The sequence below is a fragment of the Sciurus vulgaris genome (genome assembly GCF_902686455.1).
Source record: "Sciurus vulgaris genome assembly, chromosome: 11".
Classification (NCBI taxonomy): domain Eukaryota; kingdom Metazoa; phylum Chordata; class Mammalia; order Rodentia; family Sciuridae; genus Sciurus; species Sciurus vulgaris.
Window position 1 is genome coordinate 110,170,271 of NC_136472.1, and position 6,000 is coordinate 110,176,270.

At 38.8% G+C, this 6,000-nt stretch overlaps 1 long non-coding RNA gene across 1 annotated transcript in view; it reads right to left on the minus strand.

Moving 5' to 3' along the window:
- The window catches only part of LOC306640035, a 69,593-nt gene extending 64,502 nt beyond the window's left edge, over positions 1 to 5,091 (minus strand). The window contains exon 1 of the long non-coding RNA XR_013757724.1: positions 4,793 to 5,091. This is a non-coding gene — a long non-coding RNA (uncharacterized lncRNA). The remainder of the gene's footprint in view (positions 1 to 4,792) is intronic.
- Between the last annotated feature and the right edge of the window lie 909 nt (positions 5,092 to 6,000).

Genomic DNA, 6,000 nt, shown 5'->3' on the forward strand with positions numbered 1-6,000 from the left:
ACACATTTCATTAGTAGATTTTAGTTGTGAATCTGATTCTACCATATGTTGTTACTTATGAGGTATCTGTTACACTCACTCAGCAGATAGATATAGAGTACCTGCCATGCCCTCTTCTAGACTCTAGCAATATGTACATGTAGCAGTAAATAAAAGGGTCAAAGTCCACTTACCTATATTCTAATGGGTTATACAGACATATTTAGATAGAATATATAAGATGGTGATAAGTGCCATGGGGACAATCAAAGCAGAAAGAAGGGATTTCCAGTGGGGAAATGAGATTTGCAAGCTTAAATTTTTCATTGGAGAAGCTTACTAATAAGGTCATGTGGTAGGTTGAATAATGGCTCCCCAAAATTTCTTATGTCCTAATTCCAGGGACCTGTATGTATGTTACTTTACATGGCAAACAGGATTTTGAACAGGTGACTCACTTCCGGATCATGAGACAGGAAGATTTGCCTGCACTATCCAGGTAGTCCCAATGTATTGACAAGGGTATAAGATGGCAAGAAGGTCAGAGTCAGAAAAGCAACATGGCTACAGAAGCAGAGGAGAAAGAAATTTGAAAATACTGACTTCACGCTGACTTTAAAGATGAAGGATGGGCCCTGGAACAATGAACTTCAGGCAGCCTGTAGAAAAAGCAAGGAAGGGTCTCTAAGGGAAAACAACAGCCCTTTTGACATATGACCTCTGGAACTATCTAAGATACTAGTTTGTGCTATCTTGTTATAACAGCAACTGGAAACTAAATAAGTGCAATTGAACAAAGATCTGAAGGAAATGAGCTGTGTGGATATCTGAAGAAAGAGCTTTCTGGTCAGATGGAACAAGTGTGAAGACCCTAAGTTAGTCATGTGCAAGGAAAACAAATGGCTGTTGGTGAGGTCGAAGCCCAGTGAAGGACGAAAAGAATAACAGGAGATGAGATGGAGATGCAGTCAGACCATGCTGAGGGTGACAGAGCACTCTCATAACTTTGACTTTTATTCTGAGTTAGAATGGAAGCTATTGGAGCATTTTGAACTGCAGAGTTGTATGATCTGATGTATATTTAAAGGAAATCACTGTTTAAAAATCAGTACTGCAGAGTAGAAGAGTAAGGGTGGAATCAGAGAGACTATTGAGCAGATATTGCAAATATACATGTGCAAACGATGATGGCATGGTCCAGGATGATAGAAGAGGAAGTAGTGAGGGGTGGTCAGGTTCAGGATCCAGTCTCAAAATAGTTCCTAAGAGATTCACTTATAGATTGGGCTTGGAATGTGAAAGAGGAATTCAGAATGTCTCCAAGGTTTGAGACTGGAACAGCTAAATGGATGGAGCTCCTTTTACCAAAATGGGAAAGATTTGTGGGGGTTTGGAGCAGATTAAGAGTTAAGTTTTAGACTTACATTTACCATGCCTTTTAGATACCAAAATGGAGTATGTTTAGTAACCATGTGGACATTCTAGTCTGGTGTCTTGGAAAGAGGTACCACTGGAGATATACATTGCAAGTATTCAGCCTATGGTCTTTAAAGCCATAATTCTGAAATATGTGACAAGAGAAATAACATAGGTAAAGAAGAGATGAAATCCCAGGAGTGAGTCTGGACTCCACACCAGTGTTTGTAGATTAGGGAGATGAGGAATAGTAACTACCAGAGGAAACAATTTACAGTAATAAATTAGGAAGGAAACAAAAGAGTATTACACTAAAGTTAATTGAAAATATTTTATGAAGGAGTGCCAAATTCTAGTGAAAGTTGAGGTGATATTAACAATTGGCATAGTACAACTTCAGTGTGAAAATGTATATGTAACCTAAAATAAATCCTCTTTTTATTCTTTGATTATTTTTACTTATTTATTGGTGCTTGAATGGAGCACCAATGCATATTAAACATGCACTTTATCACTGTGCTACACCTACAGCCCTTTTTAATCCTTTTAAATAAGCTGAATATACCATAATTCTGTTATACTACATAATTGCAATGTAAATTATTCATCAAGTTCTTGCAATCATTTCTAAATCTGTTGTTAATTCTTAAAAACTGTTTGTCTGAGGAGACTATCACTAGTTAAATGATGTCCCTGTCTGACCTGTGCATTGATAAAGAGAACAGAAGCACAAGTGAAAGAAAAAAAAAAGTCCCAGTTGTTTTAGTCAGCTTTTTACTGCTATGACCAAAAGAACTTACAAGAATAATTAGAGGAGAAAAAGTTTATTTGAGGGCTCATAGTTTCAGAGGTCTCAGTCCATAGATGACCAACTCTATTGCTCTGGGCTCAAAATGAAGCAGAACATCATGGTGGAAGGATGTGGTGGAAGAAAGCAGCTCAAGGCATGGAACTAGGAAGCAGAGAGAGACGTCCCCCCTCCCTGAAGCATATACCCAAAGTCATGCCCCAATGATCCACCTCCTCCAGTCACACCTACCTGATCTCAGTTACCACTCAATTTCTATCAGGAGATTGATGCACTGATTATGTTAGGGTTCATATAACCCAATCTTTTCACTTCTAAACTTTCTTATATTATCTCACAATGAGCTTTTGGGGGACACCTAATATCTAAACCAGAATACCAGTAAAGAGCCATTGGTGACTTGGAGTGTCAAATTAACATTAATAGTGCTAATCATGGTGCCAGATTCCTTCAGCTTCTATTGGAAAATTAAGAACAATAAAAATGTTCTATCCTTCCCAAATCTTTTAGCCCTGATATTACTGAGATTTTGTATATTAAAAAATGTATTGTCAACTCAATCAAAAAATTGTTATGTAATGTTATACTTAATTGGGTAGAACATGATCCTTTAGGCCAAACAAGAGGCAGAATACTGTGACCATGTTCCAAACTGAGTTTGAATCTTAATTCTACCATTTAAGTTTTAAATAACCTCCCTGTGCCTCAGTTATCTTATCCATAAAAATGAGGATGATAGTACCCAAATAAATTCATATTTGCCAAACTTGGAGCAATTATATAATTATTGCTGTCATTTTTATTAATAAAATTATTGTTGTTAGTTCTTGTAGTAGGGGAGTGTATGGTGAATTTTAATGAGCCAATGCAGTTAAATGGAAATGAAATTCAACAGTGATCCACATTCTGGGAATTCCTGGCCTTACACTGCCTCCAAAATCTCCATCTGTTCCTTTCTGCCTACCTGTTCTCCCAGCTTCTCAGAAGCAAAGTTTAACAGAGGTTATAGTCCTATGTAACCAGGTGAAACTGACATCAGGATATTACCAGCAGCAGCAGGTCCCAGATGTAGATGCTAAATAACCCCTGGACATTTGCTTACTTGAATACCAGTGTTACAAAGGACACTTGCTGTAAATGGCTGGGTCCACTGGAGTTAGGACCTAAGGATGGCTCATGGGGACCATGACAGGGCTGGCTGATATTCCAGGAATATGGTGGAGCAGAGAAGCCTCCAAACATTGTCCACTCAGTGATATTTAGGGCTGAGTGTGGTGTGTGAGCAGAGCACAAACTACTGTCTTTGTAAGATATGGGGGTAGGATGGCACTGCCAGGGAGGGAGGACTTTGGGGTGTAACTGGCCCATACACTATTAACCAATGAGAAAAGAAACTGGCCTTGGTTCTGGAGCAGGAACCTCAAGGCTCCCTGAAGTGTTAGGATTAGATATTTAGCTTCTGAGTTCTGAGAAGATAGACAACAAATCCCAGGGAATAGAGGTGGTACCTGGGGGCACTCTGAGAACTCAGAAATATGGTTGTCAAATATTTTAGCATTTTCAACAACCAGTAGAGTTACAGAAGTGCATATGACTGGATATTTGCTCTGCTGTTAGTTCAAGTAAGTGAGTGGAGATCTGGCTATTAGATTTCTGTGTCCTAGGGGTCATTGATGTTCTGGTGAGCTGATGAAGGGATGAACCTGGCTGAGCTTGTTCGGGAGAAATAGGAGGAGAATCTGTGCCTCTCTTGAGGAGTGATGATATCCAGAGGAGCAGAAGTAAATGGGGTTGGAGAAGGAGATCAAAAGAGGGTTTCCTCAAAAGGGGAGGAATAACAGAATGCTTGTATGTTGAAGAGAAAGCTCTTAAAGAAAGATAAAGAGGTAACTGCATATTACCATGGGTGTGTGTGGGATGTGCCAAGGCTACACAAAGTATCTTCAGATTTTCTTCCCACTATTTCTTCCATGAACTACTAGTCATCCCTTGCACTATTGCTTTTTCTCCTTTTGTTATAGATGCTGTCTCTATTCATTTCTTGGCATTTTCTTTTTCTGCCTCTATTTTTAGTGTAAACTCTGCTTGATAAATCAATAAGTACCCACATAGCCTGGATATCCTGGGTGTGTGCTTTTTTTTTTCTGTCAGGAGACCAACATTTCAGTATCTTAAACTATGGCCCAGAAAGCCAAATGCCATTCTGTAACAGTACTTTTGTAGACTGATGGCTTGCTTTCTCTGTTTACATCTATCTATCCATCCTATCATCTGCATCTTTTTACCTATCCATAGCCCTTTCTGTCTACTCATCTAATCCATCCATCCAACCCTCCATCAATATCAATCATCTATCAATCTATTGTCTGACTTATTTATCTCATTCTAGCAAGAGTTTAAATCACTCCACCTGTTTAATTGATTTTCCTTTCAAACCTCAATCTTAGTTGAAATAAAAAAAAAAGTTACCTACCTTAACTTCAAGTTTGATAGTTTTATGAAAAGTCATCCTTTTTTAGAGTGTTTCCCCAGTCCCACCCTTTGCCATGAATTGAAGTGGTTAAGGATTGAAAGAGCGATAACTCCTACCTGGTGTCCATCACAACCTGGCTCCAAGGTGTCAGAGACAGCCCCCTGGACTTCTCACATCCATGCTGCAGCGTTTTCTTGACATTCCCCAGCCAATGGTCTCTGTCCTAAGCCCAGCAGCTGGATTTCTTCTTTGATACACCTGTGAATTTTCTCATTATTTCTGAAGGATGAGATACTGCATTGTTTCCAATGGCCACAGAGGGAACTTGAGGAACAGAGGAGCTAAGAGCCCAAACCCCTGTGCTCCAGGCCTAGGAAAGTTCCCAGTCTTGCCACTGACCAGCTTCGCAAAGCATGTTCCTTGTGAAGTGGGAAAAAATATTATACATTCCTTATTGGGGCTGCTATGGGAATCAAATAAGGAAAAAAGGTTAAATTCTTAACCTTGAAAGTTCTTATTTACATTCTATATTATAAGACTTGTACTTCATTATGAATGTCTTACTTGGATTGACTTTCTAAAATGTGATTTCTTCCCATATTTCCAAACCCTCAAGTATAGGTATAATTCTTTCAATGACCAATACTTTTTTTTTCCCCATAAGGAAGACTTCTCCCTTAATGTACAGGATGTCATAGAAAAGTATTACAATCTGAAATGCTTATTTTGTGATGACCTTCTCAGAAATCTGTCCTGTTATATACCGTGACATAACCTTGTATTTTCAGAAATGTACTTTTTGAAACCTAGACCTTAAAATAATAGTGAATCACACTTTAATTTTTCAGTTTTTTTTTTTTTTACACATGAAGTGAGTGAGGAGTTCAGGTACAAAGGATCACTCAGATCCTGTTATATCATATGCAACCCATAATATCAGTTTCATATTTCTGTGACAAAGGGAATTTAAAGCACTGGATGACATGAAAATGGGGGCCTTGAGGGAGATACACCACCCACACTCCCCTTGTCCTTGTGGCAGTACTGGATAGATTTGCTGAATGACAGGCACGGGATTAGTGGGCTTGGAGTCACAACATTCCTCTCTTCTGTCCACAACAGGCTCCCTTACCTCCTCACAATCTCTTTCCAGCTGTACTCTGTGAATCCCAGAATCCTTCTCAACATCATGCTGTAGCAGGTCTTTTCCAATCAGTTGGTATTGCCATAAAAATCGAAATCAATTTTATATTCCCACAGTAAAAATATTTGTTCCCGAGAATTTATCCTCATAATATAAAGGAAACACTCAGTAGAGTTTAGT